At 36.2% G+C, this 23,999-nt stretch overlaps 1 long non-coding RNA gene and 1 other non-coding gene across 6 annotated transcripts; one reads left to right on the forward strand and one right to left on the reverse strand.

Moving 5' to 3' along the window:
- Nucleotides 1-187: 187 nt before the first annotated feature.
- On the reverse strand, nt 188-23,594 carry LOC132295509 (uncharacterized). 5 transcript variants are annotated; one of them, XR_009478507.1, is made up of 11 exons: nt 23,377-23,594; nt 20,338-20,403; nt 20,140-20,199; nt 15,948-16,073; nt 15,535-15,874; nt 10,445-10,788; nt 10,128-10,350; nt 9,674-10,034; nt 9,416-9,545; nt 3,243-3,330; nt 1,728-1,915 (listed from the first exon to the last, which is right to left on the reverse strand). It is a non-coding gene; the product is annotated as an uncharacterized LOC132295509 (long non-coding RNA). The 5 variants fall into 5 exon arrangements; XR_009478509.1 differs by lacking the exon at nt 20,140-20,199 and having other exon boundaries at nt 15,535-15,680; nt 15,770-15,874; nt 23,377-23,592; XR_009478510.1 differs by lacking the exons at nt 1,728-1,915; nt 20,140-20,199 and adding an exon at nt 188-1,144 and having other exon boundaries at nt 23,377-23,593.
- On the forward strand, nt 13,044-13,161 carry LOC132297362 (5S ribosomal RNA). Its single transcript, XR_009479219.1, has one exon. It is a non-coding gene; the product is annotated as a 5S ribosomal RNA (ribosomal RNA).
- Nucleotides 23,595-23,999: the final 405 nt, after the last annotated feature.

Here is a 23,999-nt window from a genome sequence, read left to right on the forward strand (position 1 = left end):
CCTTACAGTATGCATATATAGTGCATATTGCACACTTCTAGTGCAAAAAACACTTCTAAACTATGACATTTGTGCAAATAGGTCTTATTTATAAAAATTGAACTAAAATACCCTTAACAACACATTTGATAATATATGTATATATATATATATATATATATAATAATATGAAATGACTAAAAAGGGCTTGACCCTTCTTTTCCTTCATTTGGTGGTAGCGGAGGGAAGGGAAAACTGGAGAAGATACATATATATATACAAAGATATAGTAGTGAAGTTGGACATAATATATTTTCCCTTTTGTTTATCGTTTGTCTAATCGTTTCACACTAACTGACAAGGATTGAACTAGTAAGAAACTAATAAGGAATTATGTGTTCCTTGTTCTCCCTAATATATTTGGTTTTATCTGGCAGGTGGCTGAGCGTGCCATGTTTCTGTGAAACAATGATCACACAAGGAATTTGATCACATAGAATTGTCAAGTGATACTGCCAAAATCATTTTTCCTGTTTTGGAGAGAAACTGGCGAAGTCACTGGAACCAAGCTGTTCGGAGCCTGACACTTGAATGTGAGAACGATATTTTCGGATACACATATACATAGATATATATATATTTTAAATTTACAAATTATATATATATAAATACATATATATATATATAGACGGAGCCGTCGCCGGGGAGGGAGATAAAGACGGAGGCGTCTCGAGCTCACGGCCGAACCAGTCCTCTCCAAAGCCCATCGCCGGAATCGCTGTTTGCTGCCATTGCCACCACCGGCCGAGATTCCCACTTGCTCGCGAACCGCCGTTCTAAGCTCACTACCCTCGCAAACCGCCGTCTTCATCCTCGCCAGTGGGGTTGCTTGGGTTTTGGTGATGGTGAGGCAGGCGAATGGCAGCGGCAGACTATGGTGATGTGGGGTTTGCGAATGTATCTTGTAGCTTTTCTGGGTACACCGTGAAGAATCGAAGTCTGTAACTTCTTCCCTTGATTTGTTGTTCGATACAAACGAGGCAAACACAAATTGGGGAGATTTATTTGGTTTAAATAAGCATAGCTGGATCTCACAACCACCGCCGACATCCATCTCTTCATCCACCACCGCCACCATCTCTCCATTTGCTATTGTCGCCGCCGCCTGTAGCAAGAATTGAAAGAGTCTATGCAACAATTGAGATTCAACAAAAATGGTAGGGGCATTTTTGAAAGAGTAAAAAGGTAAGAGTGTTTTCGCACAAATTGAAAAGAATAGAAATGTTTTTTGCACATTTTTTTAAATAGAAAATAAAAGTGCTATGAAATGTTTCCTGCACTTACCCCTAAGAAGAAAGGGAGGGGAAAAAAAAAAAAAAACTAATCATATTAATGACAAAAATCATGAACTCTTCTATACAACTGTATTAACACTTTTAAACACCGCAAAAAGATAGTTTTAGAAATATGTGAAAATTAAATAAATCTCTCAATTCATCAATCACTAACAAGAGCTCACAGACGCTTGTCATTGTCATGATATCTTCTTTTTAGTTTACAATATTTATCCAACATTAAATGTTAAATTCTTAGAACACAATCCATTCACCAAAAGAATATATATACATATATAGAATTATAGATTCTGGAAATACGCCGCCACCAAACACGAACCACCTATGTACCGATGCCATGAACCACCATCAGCATGATATGATACCTTGCCAGTCAAAAGTCCTACAAGAGACTTTCTTTCCTTTTTTTTTTTTTTTTTTTTTTTCTTTTCTGGAAGGTCCACAAGAGCCTAATAATATTAATCCCACATATAATATATCATAAAGTTCAAGAAAAGCTCATAACCAAAAACTAGCAGTAGCAAAAGACCTAGGATTTTTATCCTTCGGTTTTTATCCCACTGGGAACTGCTGTACTCAAGCTGCAAGAAACAATTTAGTAGAAAACAAAATATCAGATCAAAGCTCAAAAGTCACTAGCTCGAAAAGCATATGGGTGCGACGACACCATAATAATTATGAAAAGAAATATGCCCATAGAACACTTCATTGATAGACTAGTGATAGAGTGCCAAGGGATATAATTTGGTGGGCTTTACAAAGAAAACAAGTACCTATATAACTTATAATCTTATACAATATATGTACAGTGAGACATTGACTAAAGTTAACACTACATGCGGAGAAAACAGCGACTTTCTATAAAGGTGGGTTTACACCAAAGATTGGTGAGTCCATGCTTATTTGCGATGATACTAGAGGAAATAACAGAAGATATTAAAGAAAACATCCCATGTGTATGTTATTTGCACAAGACAGTTTCAATAGAGATACCTCTAAGAAAGCTTTGGAGGTAAAATTAGAAATATGGAGAAAGACATTAGAATCAAGGGCCTAAGAATTAGTAAAACCAAAATGGAATATATGGCATGTAAAATTGATAAAATAGAAAACGATGACAATATAAATATTACACTTCAAAATCAAAGTGTTACTCTAAAAAGAACTATTTCCGTTACATAGGATCAATACTACAAAAAGATGGGGATATAAATGGTGATGTAGTAAGTAGGATTGGAGTTGGGTGGACGAAATGGAGGCACGCTAGTGAGTGGTAGGTATTCTTTGTGACAATCTATAGAATGGCTATTAGGCCGGCAATATTGCGTGGGGCGGAGTGTTGGGCATTGAAAAAGACATAAATACAATGCATCCATGTAGTGGAAATGAGGATATGCTATGTTGGATGATAAAAGTCACTAGAAGAGATAAGATATATAATGTACATGTGAGGAAATAATTAAGTATAGCGCCAATAAATAATAAAGTTAGGGAAAGTAGACTAAGATCGTATGGTCATATTCAATGCAGACTCGATGATGCACCTATTAAAAGAGGAAGAATGGTTTGTGTAGAAGATAAGCGACAAGGAGGCTGACTAAAGCTTACGTGTGGGATGTGGTAATTAAAAACTTAAATTAAGAGCAGCGCATGAATGATTTATAATAGGAAAGAATGCAAAAAGAGAATTCATGCGGCCGACCCCATCCATATGGGAGAAAGGCAAGGATGATGACGATGATGATCATGATGCCCAGAGCAAGTTCTATCACAAGTTGGATAGCTTCCCAAGTCCAACAGAAGCTAAGGGCAACTCCACTTATAACAACAGAAACTATGCCAATTTATAACTGCATTCCTTTTGAGTTTTCATTCTGTCCATGCATCGAGATGACTGATATTAATTACCTCACTGTTCTTGTTTTGGTTCTTTTAGCTTGAGAGCATCAGTCAGAGCAGATCTTGATACAAAAGCAGCATCTAGTAGACGCAAAGCCTGCAAAAGAAATACATGTTTATAAATTTGCAGCGAGGAGTTTATAGAACTACAATTATGAAAGAAGAACACTTCTACAATTGTATCAGATTTCTGGTGGTGATATTTCTGGTCCTATAACATTCTTTTCAAGGAGTCTCATTCTATCCTAAAAACATTTAGGCAATTCAGAAACAAGGAGGGGAGGACAAAACTGAAAGGGAATTCAATTTCCATTCATTTGGTTGGGATAAAAATCTGTTAGGAAAAGAGAGAATGAAGGAAAAAGCGAAATTGTATATACACCTGAAAAAACCCAATTTTCTTTAGGGTCTGATTGGCAAGTTAAAATGGAACTACAGTCATGACTTACAAGTTAGTACTGGATTAGGTGAAATTGAAATTATTTCCATTGGAGACAAAGAATTTACAACAAAATCAAAATTGCAAATTGAGATTCAAGTACATGAGGATTCAACCTCTCTTTCCAAATAAACCTAATGATAAACCAAAAAGCTCTCTTATCCAGATTATAGAACAGATGGTTCACTGATAACTAATAAAGCACTTAAATGGGAAAAAAGGGAAGAAAATAGTTTGGAATCTCTCACTCCAAGCAGACCCTAGTTCATCTTATTGAGAATACTTCAACAAATAACTAGCTAATCTTTCAAAAAGCTTATTGAGAATACTTCAACAAATAACTAGCTAATCTTTCAAAAAGCTTACTTATCAAAATATTATTGAACAGATGATTCACTAATCACTACTAAAGCACTGGTCATGAAAATCAAAAAAGAAAAGGTAAAAAAGAAGTTCAGTGTTGATCATTGATCACTCAAATCAAACCTTTAGTGCAATTCCATGGATTAGTATGCAGAATTCAAATTAAATTTCAGTAGTTAGCCAAGAAAAAAAAAATTTCAATTTCTAGTGGGCCAACTGATGGTCAGAATTGTAATTTTAAGTGTCCAGCTCCAATCCTGGCCTCCATATTACACGCCCAATTTTAGTTGATATTGAAACTTAAAAGGGAAAAGCAATAAAACTTTTCCACGCAAGAATTCCTTTCTTTCCTCCTATTTTCCTTTAACCTCTTTCAGCATAACTAAATCACCAAGACCAATCCTCGGTCAGAGATTCCAAAAAAGACCCAGGGAGTCACCAATGTTCTATTCTCGATGAGGACATAGACAAGCACTAACAAATACCAAGTGTATAGCAAAAAGACAAGATACAGACACCATTTTCATTCAGTACTGAGTAGAGTGTTATTTTTTTATACCATATACACACACACTAAAGAGGTGATTTCTGATATTGATGGGGTGCTAAGAATCAGTACTGAGTAGCGTATTATTTTTTTATACTACACACACACACACTAAAGAGGTGATATCTGATATTAATGGGGTGCTAAGAATAAACACGGACACGATACGACATGGATACGCCGACACGTTAACCCTAGAAAAGTAGGACACTGGCACGGCTAATATAAATATAAATTTTCATTTATATATATTGAATAAGACAATTATATAACATTAATTAATTTATTATTCCTATACTAAAGTTACATAAGTTTGAAATTGAAGCTATTCAAATATAAATATATATATATATATATATATATATATATATATATTATATTATATATGATATTACTATCATATCTTGTCATTATAAGTTGTCTTTCTTGTCCCTCTCATTACATACTTTGACGTGTTTAATGTATTTTTATTTTTTATTTTTTTTAACAAAAAGGAGCTTAGACACTTAAATGTATGTGCATAATGTTGTTTCTAAGAATTGTCATGTGTTTGGTTTAGAAAGATAAAGTGCGGGATGTATTGGTCAAGTGTCCGGCATGTGTTCACCAAGTGTCTGACAAGTGCCCAAGATGTGTCAGTCAAATGTTCAATATAATAAAAATTATTCTCAAATTATGAACACGGCCATGAAGTATCAAAGACGCGTCCAGAAGTATTAATAAAGTGTCGGTGTCGGATAAGGTGTCAAACACGGACAAGGCACTTCATAGAAGGATCCGTGCTTCTTAGATCGGTCAGAAACAAACTCTCACCAACTCCCATCCAAAGTTATTCTAGAGGCTTACACATCATTTTCTGATTAAAGGTACTCCTCATTTAAACCAATCTCAATACCCATCGGTAAAATGAACAAAACTCTGCCTCCCATGTCCCCATATACAAATAATAACCAATCATTTTTGCCTAAACCACCCAACACAAATGTTAAGGGTCAGTTCGGTTCAATGGAAAAGGGAGGAAAGGAAAGGAAAGGTGATGGAGGGTGATTAAGGGTCAGTTTGGTGCAATGGAAAAGGGAGGAAAGGAAAGGGAAGGTGATGGAGGGTGATTAAAAAATTGTGTTTAGCCTAAATGGTTGGAAGGAAAGGGAAGGGAAGGTTTTGGAAGGTTATCACAAGCCATAAATAGTAACATCCTTATCCTCCCAAAAATGGGAGGAAATGGAAGGAAAGTGAAGGAAAGGCTTGATGCACTCTTTCTGATGCCAAATTTACCCTTACACAAAAACACGATTACACTTGATTTTAGTTTGCAAAACAAGAATTACAGACTTGATTAGTTGATTTAGAAAAACAAAACCCATACATACAAGTTAGCAGTTGCAGAGAGAGGAGGGCAAGCTTGAGAGTTAAGAGACAACGGCTGAAGCTTGCAAACGGCGAACCTGAACTGGAACAGTGAGCGATGGAAACCGAAAGATATGGGTTTTGATTTTTTGAACAATCGGAAATGATATGCCGATATGGGTTTTGAACTTTTGATTCTTGCAGGCAGATAGATAAACTAAAATATATGGGTTTTGAACTTCTGATTCTTGTAGGTTTTGGAGTTTGCAGTTGCAGAGAGAGAGAGAGGGGGGCAGGTTTACTGAGAACGAGAATAGAGGCGATTGGGGAGGGTGAAATGATTTGCCCTAAATTTTTATTTTTTATTTTTTTTCCCTGGTGGCCCATCATCCATGGACCTACAAATTATATAGTCAAATCTATAAAATTAAAAAAAAAAAAAAAAAAAAAAAAAAAAAAAAAAAAAAAATCTATAAATTTATCTTTTAAAATATAAAAAGGTATAATAGTAAATTTGTTAAAATACTTTCCTTTCCTTTCTTTTTCCGAACATGATTATTATTTTTTCCTTCATTAATCAACCAAACAAGATAGGGGGTTAAAATTATCCTTCCCTTCCCCTCATAACTAATGTTATTCTTTCTATTCATTGCCACCGTACCAAACATAGCCTAAAAAATTGTGTTTGGCATAAATGGTTAGAAGGAAAGGAATGGTTTTGGAAGGATAACACAAGGCAAAAATGGTAACTTTCTTATCTTCCCAAAAATGGGAGGATATGGAAGGAGAGAGAAGGAAAGGCTTGATGTATTATTTCTGATGCCAAATTTACCCTTACACAAAATCAAGATTACTCTTGATTTTAGGATTTAGTTTGCAAAACAAGAATTACAGACCTCAATTAGTTGATTTAGAAAAAAAATTAAAACAAAACCCATACATACAAGTTAGAAGTTGCAAAGAGAGGGGGGCAAGCTTGAGAGTTGAGAGACAGCGGCTGAAACTTGCGAACGGCGAACCCGAACTGGAACAGTGGGCGATGGAAACTGAAAGATATGGGTTTTGATTTTTTGAACAATCTGAAATGATATGCCGATATGGGTTTTGATATAGGTAATAGGTTTTGAACTTTTGATTCTTGCAGACAGATAGAATAACTGAAATATATGGGTTTTGAACTTCTGATTCTTGTAGATTTTGTAGTTTGCAGTTGAAGAAAGAGAGAGAGAGAGAGAGAGAGAGAGGGCAAGTTCGGATTTGAGAACGAGAATAGAGATGGAGGCGATTGGGGAGGCTAAAATGATTTGCCCTAAAAATATTATTTTTATATTACATAGTTAAATCTATAAATTTATCTTTTAAAATATAAAAGGGTATAATAGTAAATTTATTAAAATAGTTTCCTCTCCTTTCTTTTCCCAAACATGTCCTTTCCTTTCTTTTCCTTCATTAATCAACCAAACACGATAGGGGATTAAAATTATCCTTCCCTTCCCTTCCCTTCCCTTCCCTTTCCTTTCTCTCATAACTATTGTCATCCTTTCTTTTCTTTCTCACCGTACCAAACATAGCCTAACAGTCCATCCAACCCTTCCCATATTCATGCTGTCAACCGTCAAACTTTCCCTTCTGCTGATACTGCAGCTCCTGCACATCCTGACATAGTCTATCCCACACTCAAAAAACCCTGAATCTGCTCTACCTAATGCCCAGCTGACTGTTCAAGCCTCAACTCAACAGCTAGACAGAACTCAGAACCCAAAGTCTTGGGTTAAGACAGCTAGAAACAATTAAACATTATTCCAATTTCCATGCAATTTGAATTCCACCAACTTGCTTCTAACAATGGAAAATTTTCAGTAGCTCCTCCAACTACATCTCTTCTGAAGGGGTAGATGAGTGAAAAACAACTTTAGTAGGACCTTTCTACCAAAGGAAGGTTCCTTTCAGAGTGGTTCAAACAAAATGCACATAAAATATGGGGTACAAGAGATCTGACAGAGGTAATAGTCAATGCAAAAGGGTACTACCTCTTTGAGTTTCAAATCCAACAAGCAGCAACAAGAGTTGTGGAAGGGGGGACCATGGACAATAGCTAACACTTTCATCAGGAAAAACTACTGTTAATTAGGATGTAATCAGTAATGAGCTCATATCCCATTTCAGTTCCACAATGGAAGTTGCTGCCACCTACCCTGGGGTGGGAGTTCATCTTAGATTCTCTGAAACTGATGGGTTTCCCTAATATTTTTGTCAAATGAGTGAAACTGTGTATTACAACACCCTCCATCTCCATTTCTTATACTGGAGAGGTTCATGGATTTTTAAAAGGGAAGAGAGGGTTGAGGCAGGGTGATCCTTTATCACCCTCCCTATTTTTTCTTGCTTTGGAAGTCCTCTCCCAACTTCTCACTTCTATCACTGCTAATAACCCTGATTTTTGTCACTGTTACAGATGTAAGAACTCTGCTCTTACACAACTTGTTTTTGTTGATGACTTACTTTTGTTTGCTCGGGGAGATCTCTCTCACTATTTCTGTTTTAAACCAAGGCCTCAATACCTTCTTTAACCTTTCAGGCCTATTCGCGAATCCCACCAAAAGTAGGGTTTTCTTCTCTGGCATTTCATCTAATGACCATGCTAGCATCCTTAATCACTTACAATTTGAAATGGGAGAACTCCCTGTCAATTATCTAGGGGGTCCTATTATTTCTACAAGACTAACCTCCAATGATTGCACTACTCTAGTGGAACAATTTGCAGGTAAAGTCTACCACTGGTCAAGTAAGACTTCTCGTGTAAGACAGTCCGCTACAGGAAGCTTCTCTATTGGATAGATGTTTTGATTCTACCCAAGCTTGTCATCTCTAGAATAAGCACTATCATCAGGAACTTCCTTTGGTCAGGGACTAGCTCTAGAAGCAGATGCAAAGTAGAATAGAATTGTGTGTGCGCCTAAGGAGAAAGGTTGATTGTCTCTGCCTAACCTCAGTATGCTCAACACTGCAGCAATGATCAAACATATTTGGTTTCTACTTCAATTTCCAGACAACCTATGGCCTAGATGGATCAACACACTTCTGTTAAAGCAAAGGAACTTATGGGAGGTCCAATGCCCCTCCAATTTTTCCAGTTTTTCCCTCACAAATTTGCTCTAGCAGCCTGTTTACTTCATATAGCAATAGAGGAAATATAGATTTTTCAGGACTAATGAGTATAAAATAAATCTCATCCATCTGACATGTACTATTGCAGAATTGCACACTAATGCCGCGTTAGGCCATGGGACATAGCAATACATTTTCCATGATCAACAACAAACTGTTCCATATTATACACTGTACTTGGATTCACAAAAGGATAATAGATCTCAAACTTGTAAAAAGCTTATCCTCATCTTAAGAGCAGTGCTCGCCAATATAAGGCCGAGTCATATGTAACAATGACAGTGAAGACACTCACATGGGGTGGCAAAACTCACATACCTTTTGGCCATTGCTTCAGAAAGTGCCCAAGTTTTGATTCCTCTAACAGGAACCTCTGCAGGTTTGAAATTGAATCGCGATATAAGGTTGAAAGAACTTTATCAATATATTGTATGTCCTTTCCTAGTCCCTAATGATTGTTAACATGAAAAAAAAAAAAAAAAAAAAAAAAAAAAAAAAAAAAAAAAAAAAAGAAGTTAGAAGGGCAGTTATTGTTGTAAAAATGTGAATCGCAAAAAATAATAGATTAGGATTTACCCATTTAGAATTGACTTTTGGCCTTTCTCATGGCTTCAAGCTCACCATATGAAGAACAAAGTCCCTCAAAAACTTATAATGTTCATACGTATCTTCTTTTTTATAGCGAAACTCGTCTCCATAATGTCCTGTCTTGGAATAAAAAAACTAATACGTCCTCGGCAAGTGAATGTGTCAGAATTCTTAAAGTCCAATTTTTTAGAACATCCCCTTCGATTGATACATCCAGGAACGGAGACATTTTTAGTTTTAGTCTAATGGTTGCAGCCGATCCAAGAGAATCCATTTCGGCCATTACACCAACAAAAAAGTACATGCGCTCCCGGGAATCCATGAGCACTTCGTGAGGTATACGTTGTTCCTGTCCACAAATAAAGAAACCAAATTTAAAGAATGAAATATAACAAAAAATATAAAAACATTATACCAGGCAATGAATTTATACAATTTATACCATTGTGCGATTTCATCCTTTAGGAAATCTACAAAACATTGGACGTCCACAGGCATATTAGCATTTTCCGTATGCTCCACGGTGAACAGCATCAGCCCCTAATTTGGGGTTAGGTGACATATCGACTAACAACTTCGGCTTATTTTCGTGCACGTACACCGTCCACTCCCTTGATGTGCAGAACCCATGTTCATGCACTTTCAGTATAGCATTCAGAAGACCCCTAATTATAAAATGAAAAAGATCATAAAATACTCCAAATTTATGTACATGGATACAACCAAATGTACATAAAAAAAATTGCTGCATAAACACACCTGATTATTGTTTTAAATTCTTTTGCATTGTCGCTGGACAACCATACTGCTCACTTTTTCTGTTATATTGCATTCTATGGTTCTTTAGCCATAGGAGAATTATTTGATCAGCAGCCTCGTATAATGTCAATTGTCTTCCAACATCAATATCAATCACCCTTAAAAGGTTCTCATGTGCCACTGTTCGTGGCCCCTCAAAATCTAGCTCGGTTTTTCCATTGAAGGGAATAATATAAAGAGGAAATATATTGCATTTTTATTGCAAAAATGCTAGGCAATGCAATTCCCGGTTCCATTTTTGCTTGACTCGACAATTATAGCCGGCTCTATACTGTCTCTCCATTCTGGAAAAGAACAAAAACAAAAACAAACACAAACAAATTATATTCTTTACGATGATAGCACATAACGTAGCAAAAACGATAAAGAACAGGGTTAAACAATTATGAAAAAAAAAAAAAAAAAAAACACAAGGTTAAACCCTTGAATTCACAAAGAACACACTTACAAGAGAGAAACTGAAATAATATTGATAATAATGATTTCTGCATACTTACATCTCTTGCCTTTATATAGGCAAGTCAAAAATAAAATTAAAAAAGAAAATAATATTAAAGGGGAAATCTAAGATTTGATGGAGCAGAATCCTCCTTAAATCTTGTAAAAGAGAATAATATCTTCCATTGTTGGCAACTACACCAAATCTCCGTTTAACTTTTCCTTATTTATTTATTTTCTTCTATTCTCCTTACCTTTTCAGCCTCCTTGATTTGCGATGATCCTGTACGCTCAGATAATTGTGAGCAAGTTGTTCTACATCAGCCTCCCCTGTGTAAAAAGAACTCGTCCCCAAGTTACCCGAATCTGGCGGATAATATTCATGTATGTCAGCCACATTGAAGGTAGAAGAAATGGCCATGTCAGTCAATCACATGGGCGTTATCATTGCTTTTCATTTAGAATCTGCTACGAACCATATTTCTTGGCCTTCAGCTTCTTGTATGTTCCAACTGGAAACCTTTCTTTTCTTAGATACACCATAATCAGGTCCCCTTCTTCAAATACTCTTTTCCTTCATCTCTTGTCAACTGCAGCCTTGTATTTGGCGTAAGTTTCCTCCGGATGTTTCTTGACACTCTTGTGAATGGTCTTAATGTGCTCAACCATTTTCTCTGCAACAACACTCTTCCCCGACAACTTTGGTAAGGATATACCAAATCCAAAGCAACTTTTGGAGAACAGCAATACACAACCGCAAACGGGGATTTGCCAGTGGACCTGTTTACCATGCAATTGTAAGCAGAAAATTATGCCTGGGCAAGAGCAAGATCCCATTGTTTTGGTTTCTTTCCTAAAATACAACGAATTAGATATCCAAGGGTCTTATTCACCACCACTATTTGGTCATCAGTCTGGGGGTGACTCGTGCTACTGAAATTAAGAGAGGTATCGAATCTCTTCCATAAAGTCCGCCAAAAGTGAGACAAGAACTTGGGGTCACGATCTGAGGTAATGGACTGTGGCACCCCATGCAAACGAACCATCTCCTTAAAGAACATATTGGCCATTTGAACTGCATCGTTCATCTTCTTGCATGCAATAAAATGGGACATCTTGGAAAATCAATCGACCACCACAAAATCTATGGATAAATCCTCCCATGGAGCATTTAGAATAGGCAGCGGTGTGTACAGACCAGTATTCTGAGAGTGGCCTTTATTAGTTTGGCAGATTGAGCACCGCCGCACATGGTTCTCCACGTCACGCTTGAATTGTGGCCAATAATACCGTTCTTCTACCAACTCTCGCGTCTTATCATGCCCCAAATGTCCTCCTAATCCTCCTCCATGCAATTCACGAACCACTTGCTCCCGCAAAGAACTCTGTGGAATACATAATTGATTGCCATTAAAGATAAATCCTTCCTACATATGCAACCCTTAAAAGGATTGACTCGTTTTACATGCTGCCCAAGCTTAGCCAAAATCTTCATCGGCCTCGTATAACTCCTTCAGGCACTCAAACCCTGTGATTTCAGCCTCATAGTAACTAAGAAAGTTGCTCTCCAACTTAGTGCATCTGCAACTTTGTTATGTTGGCCTGACTTGTGTTTTAGCTAGAACGTGTTACGTTGGATATAAACCGCCCATCGCGCGTGCATCCGATTAACACTATTTTGATTGTTAATGGATTTCAGTGCCGGGTGATCTGTAAATAGAACGAACTCTCCCTGGATAAGATAATGCTCCCACGTATGCAAAGTTTACACCACCACATAGAATTCCAACTCATAGGTAGTCCATTTTATTGAACCAAATTATCCATCTCTAGCAACAATGTTCTCACATTAATAAACCAACCTTCTAATCCTAGCATCAGTCAAGTAGTCATGGTTGCCTTATTTGTGGAATTTCATAATCCAAATCACGATTATGATAATTAAGCTTTTCACGAGGTGATTATTCTCAAACTCAAACGGTCATACTAACCAAACCTTGTGAAACTCGAGCTGTCATTTTTATGCTTATTTGCCTGAGTTTCTATCATTGCACCAACCAATGCCCATCATTTTCAAAAAGAAAGAAATAGAAAAACTCGTGGGTGTGATCATACCAGCACTAATACACCGGATCACATCAGAACTCCACAGTTAAGCATGCTTAGGCGAGAGTAATACTAGGATGGGTGACCCCTGGGAAGTCCCTGTGTTGCACCCCTTTTTGGTTATCGAAAAAAATACATGGAAAAACTCGTATAAACATTTTGAAAACAAAAAAAAGAAGCAGAGAGGATTATGTTAACATTTCCTTTTGTTTCGATAACAGAGGAGGGAAAAAAATTAAAGCCGAAAAGGATAGTGATACCCCTGACCCCTCTATCATGTTTGAAAAAATAGTGAAAAGAAAATGAATGAAATAATGGTCTAAATTGCAAGGAGTAAAAAAATAGATCACTTGTTATAAAAATAGCATAAACTAGGGTCTCCTTGGTTTAGATTTTTGATAAAAATTACTGCTCTCCAACAACATAAGAAAACTAATAACGATTCAAAAGTCCATTAAGGTGACAATCTTTTTAAATATATATATAAATGAAGCGGAAGAAGAAAATGCAATCCCGCTTTCATCGAACAGTCTTTCATAAATATCTAAAAAATTGGTTTCTAATTTCATAATAATTAAAAGTGTTATCTAAAAATTGAACCAAACAGGCTCTAGGTTTCTCATCCTTCCTTCCAAATTCTCCCACTTTTTGAAGGGCAATCTCACCTTGAAAACTATTCAGAAGTCATGGGAGACCAGAGGTGGGAGAAAACAAATCTGAACTGGAAGCCATGTTGTACCCAGCAAAACAGAGAAGAAAAAAAAAATAGAATTGGTATTTTGGCCGGATCTGGTCAAACGGGATCCATTTGCTACGCACATGCGCACCCGGTTCGGGCTTGGGCTTAAAATCCAATTAATTTTTTATTAAACGGAATTTTTGGTTAGGCCCTTGTGTTAGCCTAAAGGAATATACCCCGAAAGGACGAGCTGGTCCCTTTCCCTTGGCAGGTCATCTTTGTGGATACATTGATTTGAATCCCCATGCCATGAAGAAAAAGAAAGGGTCAGTAAGTCAAAGATGATAAGGCTCTCCCTCCTCCCTTCTATTCCTCTTATTTCCCTCTTCATTTTTAAAGCAAACAAGAAGAAAAATTCTTCCTTCTCTTCTACTCTCATTTCCCTCCCACTCCCTCAGTTAAAAATCAATGTAATGTCTTTCACCTAACAAAACTTGTGCTGACATCACATGAAACATGACATCTGACCCATGATATTCAAGAACGAAGAAAATGATGACTTCTACATTCAAGCCCCGTTACATTTTTGCTTGACTAGGCAATTATAGCTGGCTTTATACTGTCTGTCCATTCCCCAAAAAAAACAAAAACAAAAACAAATACAAACAACTAATATTCTTTACGATGATAGCGCATAATGTAGCGGAAACGATAAAGAACAGGGTTAAACAATTATGAAAAAAAAAAAAAAAAAAAAAAAACAGGTTTAAACCCTGAATTCACAAAGAACACACTCACAAGAGAGAAACTAAAATAATATTGATAATAATGATTTTTGCATACTTACATCTCCTGCCTTTATATAAGCAAGTCAAAAATAAAATAAAAAAACAAAGCACGCGTGAAATAATATTAAAGGGGAAATCTGAGATTTTATGGAGCAGAATCCTCTTTAAACCTTGCAATGGAGAATAATATCATCCATTGTTGGCAACTACACCAAATATTCTTATTTATTTTTAGAATCCTCCCTAATTCTTGCAATGGAGAATAATATCTCCTATTGTTGGCAACTATACCAAATCTCCGTTTGACTTTTCCTTATTTATTTATTTTCTTTCTTCTATTCTCCTTACCTTTTCAGCCTCCTTGATTTGCGATGATCATGTATACTCAGATAATCATGAGCAAGTTGTTCTACATCAGCCTCCCCTGCGTAAAAAGAACTCGTCCTTGAGTTACCCGAATCTGGCGGATAATATTCATATATGTCAGCCACATTGAAGATAGAAGAAATGGTCATGTCAGTCAATCACATAGGCGTTATCATTGATTTTCATTTAGAATCAGCCTTCAACTTCTTGTATGTTCCAACTGGAAACCTCTCTTTTCTTAGATACACCATAATCAGATCCCCTACTTCGAATACTCTTTTCCTTCGTCTCTTGTCAGCTGCAGCCTTGTATTTGGCATAAGTTTCCTCTAGATGTTTCTTGACACTCTCGTGAATAAACAAGAAAACAAAAACAAATCCTTCACAACTAAACTAAGCAAAGCAAGCAAGTCATCTTTCCAAAATACAACTATTAATCAGGTGGAAGGTGATTGAATCAGATTCAAGCACAGAGAAGCAGACACATGAATATAGAAAATACAAATTTAAAGTAGACAACTTCAGTTCATGTACAACAGATGTTGTTGCATAGTAATTAAATTCATCAAATTTAAAAAGAATTCAAGTGAATAACACATGGTAGTAAAGTGATTATATTAATTCATCATATGGCTGTTCAAACTTTGCACTGACCTTTTTCTGAGATTTCCCTACAAATTCATCCCTCCTGTCATCATTCATCTCCTCCTACATCCAGAGGAGCTTCCGTGAGTAATAACAAGCCCAATCTGGCTTGCCGTCTTTTGGCTCCCATGCCTTCGGGTTCACAATGTGGAGAACTGCATCCCTCAAATACTTGTAGTGGGAATACGCATCATTTTTGTTATAGTAAACATCATCTCCAACACTTCATGTTGTGGCATCATACCTTAACACATTTAAAGAAAACATCTCCGCCGTTACTGCCACGTAAAAGTAATTACGTTCTCTCGCATTCAACAAAGCGCAGTGTTTTGTTAGATAGTTGTTGTCCCTGTTCACAATCAAAAATAAAGAAATCAAATTTGAAAGAAGAAATATATAATTAATATAACAAAAATACCTACCCTTAACTTGGGGTTAGGTATCATATCCACCAATGGCTTTGGTTTATCCTCCACAACAAACACTATGCATTCACTTGAAGTACAAAAACCCCGTTCATGCACTTTGACTATTGCGTTGCGTAAGCCCTTGCATTAAGAAAATGAAAAGATAAAATACAATACACTCCAAATTTGTTTAATGGATACAACTACATGTAAATGGTTAATCTAGTACGAAATCCAATGAAAAAATGAAGCATGGTTAATATCATATCTTGCTTGGTTTGAGCTGTATTCACCTTCATGCAACTGTTCAAACTAATGCAAATTGTAATACTACGAGAAAGAATATTCCACGGGATGAATATTATAACATGTTTCACCTTCATGCAACTGTACAAACTATGTCATGAGCTATGTTCTTTTTGTATGTTCCACGGTGAACAACATCGGCCCCTAATTTAGGGTTACGTGACATCAACTAACAACTTCGGCTTATTTTCATGAACGTACACCATCCACTCCCTTGAAGTGCAGAATCCATGTTCATGCACTTTCAGTATAGCATTCAGAAGACCTCTAATTATAATATGAAAAAGAAGATCATAAAATACTCCAAATTTATGTATATGGATACAACCAAATGTACATAGTTAACTTACTACGAAATTCAATAAAAAAATTGCTGCTAAAACTCACCTGATTATTGTTTTAAATTCTTTGAATTGTCACTGGACAACCATACTCACATTTTATGTATATTGCATTCTATAGTTCTTTAGCCATAGGTGAATTGTTTGATTAGCAGCCTCGTATAATGTCAATTGCCTTCCGACATCAATATCAGTCAACCTTAAAAGGTTCTCATGTGCCACTGTTCGTGGCCCTTCAAAATCTAGCTCAGTTTTTCTATTGAAGGGAATAATATAAAGAGGAACTATGTTGCATTTTGATTGCAAATATGCTAGGCAATGCAATTCCCCGTTACATTTTTGCTTGACTAGGTAGTTATAGCAGGCTACATATGGTCTCTCCATTTTGGAAAAAAACAAACACAAACAAATTATATTCTTTACGATGATAGAACATAACGTAGCAGAAACGAAAAGAACATGGTTGAACCCTTGAATTCACAAAGAACACTCTCACAAGAGAGAAACTGAAATTATATTGATAATAATGATTTTTGCAAACCTACATCTCGTCTTTATATAGGCAAGTCAAAAATAAAATAAAAAAAGAAAGCAAGGGTGAAATAATATTAAAGGGGAAATCTGAGTTTTGATGGAACAGAATCCTCCTTAAATCTTATAATGGAGAATAATATCTTCTATTGTTAGCAACTACACCAAATGTTCTTATTTATTTTCTGAATCTTCCTTAATTCTTACAATGGAGAATAATATCTTTTATTATTGGCAACTACACCAAATCTCCTTTTGACTTTTCCTTATTTATTTATTTATTTTCTTCTATTTCGCTTAACTTTTCAGCCTCCTGATTTGCGATGATCCTGTATTCTCATATAATCGTGAACGAGTTGTTCTACATCAACCTCCCTTGCTTAAAAAGAACTCGTCCAATGTATGTCAGCCACATTGAAGGTAGAAGAAATGGCCATGTCAGTCAATCACATAGGCGTTATCATTGATTTACTTTAGAATATGCTACAAACCATATTTCTTGGCCTTCAGCTTGTTATATGTTCCCACTGGAAACCTCTCTTTTCTTAGATATACCATAATCAGGTCCCCTTTTTCAAATACTCTTTTCCTTCGTCTCTTGTCAGCTGCAGCCTTGTATTTGGCGTAAGTTTCCTCTAAATGTTTCTTGACACTCTCCTGAATGGTCTTAATGTGCTCAGCCATTTTCTCTGCAGCAACACTCTTCCCCGGCAACTTCGGTAAGGATACCAAATTCAAAGCAACTTTTGGAGAACAGCAATATACAACCGCAAACGGGGATTTGCCAGTGAACCTGTTAACCATGCAATTGTAATCAAATCTGCCTGAGCAAGGGCGAGATCCCACTGTTCAGGTTTCTTTCCTGAAATAAAGCGAATTAGATTTCCAATGGTCCTATTCACCACCACTGTTTGGCTGGGGTGACTGGTGCTACTGAAATTAAGAGAGGTATAGAAAGTGAGACAAGAACTTGGTGTCGCAATCTGAGGAAATGGACTGTGGCACCCCATGAAAACGAACCACCTCCTTAAAGAACAGATTAGCCATTTGGACTGCATCGTTCGTCTTCTTGCATGCAATAAAATGGGACATCTTGGAAAATCGATCAAGCACCACAAAAACAAAGTCTGCTCCTCGCTGCATCCTCAGCAACCCTAAAACAAAATCCATGGATAAATCGTCCCATGGAACATCTGGAATAGGTAGCGGTGTGTAAAGACCAGTATTTTGAGATCGGCCTTTATTAGTTTGGCAGACTGAGCACCGCCACACATGGTTCTCCATGTCACGCTTGAGTTACGGCCGTTCTAACAGCTCTCGCGTCTTATCACACACCCCAAATGTCCTCCTAATCCTCCTCCATGCAATTCATGAACCACTTCCTCCCGCAAAGAACTCCTGGAATACACAACTGATTGCCATTAAAGAGAAATCCTTCCTGCATGTGCAACCATTAAAAGGATTGGCTCGTTTTACACACTGCCCAGGCTTAGCCAAAATTTTCGTCAGCCTCATATAACTCCTTTAGGCACTCGAACCAGTGATTTCAGCCTTCATAGTAACTAAGAAAGCTACTCTCCAATTTAGTGCATCTGCAACTTTGTTATATTGGCCTAACTTGTGTTTTAGCGAGAAGGTGTTACGCTGGATATAAGCCGCCCATCGCCTGTGCATCTGATTAACATTGTTTTGATTGTTAATGGATTTCAGGGCCTGGTGATCTGTCGCTGGATAAGATAATGCTCCCACGTATGCAAAGCTTGCACCACCGCATAGAATTCCAACTTATAGGTAGTCCACTTCTTCCGTGCTGCACTCTGCTTCTCACTATAAAACGCTATTGACCTTCCTTCTTCGGATATAACTGCTCTGATTCCCACTATTGAGGCATCCCAATTTTCAAACCATTGTTGAGGAAACAAGTTCTCACTAACGCCACTATCAATAATGTCATATACCTTATGGTTGACAGTGTATGGAACACATTATGACGCAGCAAGTGCTCCTCCTCCTTTAGCGTGAACATCAACCTCCTCATGACTAAAGAGTGGGACAACTCGCCATTATCTCCTTCAGCCACCTCTACTTCTTCAAAGGTAAGGAACTCACCTTCCTCACACGCACCTTCCTCATGCTCGACCAGCAGTCGCTTGAGGCAATTGTTAGATTTAAGGCCAGGTTCTCCACATCGAAAACACTTGCCCACACTTGGGTGTGCATAGGGATTTTCTCTCACAGCTAGGGCTCCCCTTCCAGCAAGGCCTATGGGTGCTGCGGGTTTGGCCTTTGTTGGCCCATTTCCAATGCCTCGCCATGTCATTAGAACAGGGGGTACTGCAGTCTGCTTACCCATGTCATGTGTAGGACATGGGGGATTATATAACCAACGAGACCGATTCTTCGACTTCTCCAGTAACGATTCTGCTCTCTCTGCTATCGTGACAATCTCAGACAGTTTGAATAGTGGTTGCAACGCCACTTTCTCTTCAACATACCATCGCAATTCGCCTTAGAAACGGGCCAGCATGCTAAATTCAGGTTCCACCATGTTGTTACGAGATGAAAACCGATAAAATTCTTCAGCATATTTAGCAATCGTTATACTTACCAGCGTAGGACTGATATTTCTGATAAAGAACCTGTTCGTAATTAGGGGGTAAAAATCGGGCTTTCATCAACTTCTTGTAACTAAAAGAATTAGACACTATGCTCAATAGTATGTCTTCAACTCTAAATTTCCTTCAATTCTAAGTGTTTTGACTTAATTTGAGTGCATCAACATATTATCAACATCATTAGTCGTCATCACTAGAGTCAACGTTGACATCAACATCCTCATAACATTGACATTAACATCCTCATCTAGAATCGTCATCCAGAATCACGTAATCCTCTTGCATAGATATACATTTGATTAAGATAAACTAAAAAGAGACCTCCTATCATAATTGGTCATTTTAAAACCAACATAACTGCTACAACGGTAAGGGGATTTATATAATTCAATTAGCTAAGCAAAAAAAACATACCTATTTTCTTTTCCCCTACCCCACCCATTCCCATCAACTCTCTTCTTTCAGAAAAGAGACCTATATTATTAGGACAAAAGAGGAAAAGTTTTAAAAGCGTTAATAAACTTGTAAAACATATATTCTGAAATTGAAAATAAATGTAACCAATAGCTAAAAATGGCAATTAAAATTTTAGAAAAAGTAAGAGTTTGTTACCTGATGACTAAGGAGGCATGTTTCTTGAACCTTGTTCTTGCTAAATGTTAAGGCCCAATGGTAACCCTAAAAATAAGAAAACACTCAAGTTGTGAGGAAAAGGTTTCACAATCTCACTCATAACAATTAAAACACCACCATCTAAGTATTATCTATATCATGTATCAACCTAACCCAACTATGCTTTCAATCAAAATGTTGGACACCTATCCGTAGAAAGAGGTGTGATTACGGATATGTGTGATTAACACATATTATACTCAGCTCTTATGTTACATTAATCCAATAACAAAGTACAATGCATCAGTTTGGGAATAATCTTCAAAATTAACAAATCAATATCCTGATATTCTGCATTCTAATAACAAAAGAAAATCAAAAACCAAAATTTGAAAATAAAAATATGACAGAAAGATTGAATATATCCTTCGTGCATTACACAGATTGTATTTCTATGTGAAACAAAACATCCAGGATTTCTCAATGGGGCGGGCTAAACCAAAATATATCAACCAAAATCAACTGTTTTTTAATTCAATTTTAGTTAACAAACAATGTTTCTTTAGACAATTGACTGATTAAGGCATAGAAAATCCTATTTGGGTAATTAATAAAAAAAAATAACTAATTTATTTCTGAACAATTTACCACTCAGTACCCTATCTCTTCTTTTGACCAATTTACGAATCCTATTTGAGAATCTACTAGTGGAAGCAGAGTGTGAGGTAGTTCATGGCAAGCCCCTTCCAACACTATGGAGTTCACTCAAAAGCATGCTTTTTGTAAGTATTTTAATTTTCAAGAAGTAACTTTAGAGCTTTACCCTATATCTTATCCTTTTGCTTGTCAAAGTTCTTGTTATTATTTTTTTTAGTTCTGAAAAGATTTCCATCTTCAAAAAGCTTGGCATGTTGAAAAAAATTGTTTCAGATTCAATCTCTGCATATTTCTAATCCAATTCAGATTCTTTTTTTTCCTTTTTTCATGCCCAGATTCAAATTTTCTTGTAGACATAACCGACAATAAATAAATAAATAAAGAATAAAATAAAATAAAATAAAAACCAAAATATAAGTTATAGAAATAAAATAAAATATTTGTTTCGCTGAAATAGAGTGTAGATTACGGTGATTACCTCAAAATGCAATGCAAATTTTGTTACTTTATATTGTAAAAAAAAAAAAAAATTATATAAAAGAGATCATAAAAAATTTCACCAAAAAGGATTTAGTTTGCAAAAGAAGAATTACAGACCTTGATTAGTTGATTTAGAAAAAAAAAAAAAATTAAAACAAAACCCATACATACAAGTTAGCAGTTGGAGGGAGAGAGAGAGAGGGGGTCAAGCTTGAGAGTAAAGAGACAGCGGGCCAACGGCTGAAGCTTGCGAACAGCGAACCCGAACTGGAACAGTGGGCGATGGAAACTAAAAGATATGGGTTTTGATTTTTTGAACAATCTGAAATGATATGCCGATATAGGTTTTGAACTTTTGATTCTTGCAGACAGCTAGATAAACTGAAATATATGGGTTTTGAACTTCTGATTCTTGTAGATTTTGTAGTTTGCAGTTGCACAGAGAGAGAGAGAGGGGGCAAGTTCAGAGTTGAGAACGAGAAGAGAGATGGAAGCAATTAGGGAGGCTGAAATGATTTGACCTAATTTTTTTTTTTTTCTTTTCTGGTGGCCCATCGTCCATGGGCATATAAATTTTGAGGTCGCCTCCTTTGTCACCTTGGATCAGGGCCGGCGCTGGTCTTATTTGGCTTGGGGCTTTATTTTAGTATGGTGGCTGAGTTGACTTGGGCTTGATGGTGGATTAATTAGGGTGGTCTAATTAGGGCTGCAATTCGTGCGGGTTTGAGGTATATATTAAGCCCAACCCACCATATGAAATGCAAGACCCAAGCCCAATCCTAACCCTATTCTCAATCCTAACTACTCAACGCGAGCCCAACCCATCCTTTTAAATTCGGGCTTAGATTTCGTATTAAAACTTCGGGTTAATTTGGGTTACTTATATGGTTAATCTTTACATCAAAAATTTAATATGATCTTGAATTAGTTTTAGATTAAATTAGTCTTAAACAAAAAAAACTTCAAAGACTTTTTGTAGATTTTTAATAAATTACAAATAAATTCTTAGAAAATTAGGTCTCCTAAATGTTAATATACAATAAGTTAAGATATTAACAAAGGAAGTTGAAAAAAAAAAAGGTAATCATAATTTAAATATTATATATAATATATTTTAAAGTAAAAATAATATTATAATTCAGGTTCGCTTGGGTTGCTAGCACTTTAACCCAAGCCTAACCCTAATTCAATTCGGGTTGAGATTTTTCAACTCAAGTCCAACCCTAATTGTAAAAAATTAGTATAGCAAAAAAATTTATTTTTGAACCCACCATCCGCCCTTGAGATTCACTTACTTGGTCTGCTTGGTTATAAATAAACCTAAAATTGCCATGAAATGGGTTTATTTTTCTTTTTCCTCTCATCTTTATATATATATATACACATTAATATTAATGGATTGACCCAACTTTTTATAGTTTGGTCAAAAAGTTTTTTCCTTTATCTGAAATGTAGGTCAAAAAGGTATTGTATATCCGAAAGTTTAAAATCACATGAGTCCAATTGACCAGTATTTTTTTTTTCTTTGAAAAATGATTGACGGCTATTGTTGATATCTGTGTAAGTAGGGCTGAACTGAGCCTAGTTGAAATTTGATAAAATTTTGAAAAGCTCAACCTCATTTACATACACCCTCCAAATTTGCTTCCCAACTCATAACAGAGAGCATATTTCTGCACTTCAACAATTTTTCATAGAAGGCAAAGAATTTGACAACAGTGCCTCTGCTGAAATTTTCAATATACCCAGAGTTTCAAAATTAATTGCAGAATCGAAAAAAGAACTGAATAAGATGTAAAGAACAAGTTGCAGAATTAATTTCAGATCACATCTCAATCTCGAAGAAGAAGAAGAAAAAAAAACAAATAAAAAACAAATTTTCAAGATAAAATCATATCTTACCAGGTTATCCGTTTAAGAAGGAGATGAGTGGCTTTTGGAGGGATGCTGGCGGATTATATGTTGGAGGAGTTGATCGAGCTGTGTTGCTTGTGAGGGCTTCCGGCGTCATTATAATGAGGAGCTGTGTCAAGATAATATATTGACCTGTCCCATGTAGCTGTAGGGTTTATTCTTAGAGCCGACTTAAAAAAAATCGATACGGCTTTTACGTGGATGGTCAGTGTATGGACTTCTTAAAAATTCAAACATATGAATCAATATAGTTTGCTAACAAAAGTTGGAAGATCATTTTCTCTCTCTACCCAAATAAAGTAATAATGCATCATCTCTCCACGTCTTCTCGTAGAACACCATGAAACTGTAATAATATTTCTTTCTGACCGATCATCAAAATTACTTTATAAACAAACAATACAAAGAAAAGAACCAGACAATACAATAAATCCCGGAAAGATCCTTTTCTCTCTCTCTACCCAATTAAGTAATAATGCATCCTCGATTAAATGGGTGTTTAATATTTAGTATCTTTTTTTTTCTTTTTTTTTTTCCATAGGCTTAATATTTACTATCAGGTTTTCTTGTTCCTCATGTTTCTTTCTTCTTTTTTATTTAATGATTTTTCA

Source organism: Cornus florida, unplaced genomic scaffold (assembly GCF_030987335.1).
Source record: "Cornus florida cultivar Cherokee Brave unplaced genomic scaffold, ASM3098733v1 CherokeeBrave_3.0.0_Hap2_Chr02, whole genome shotgun sequence".
NCBI lineage: Eukaryota > Viridiplantae > Streptophyta > Magnoliopsida > Cornales > Cornaceae > Cornus > Cornus florida.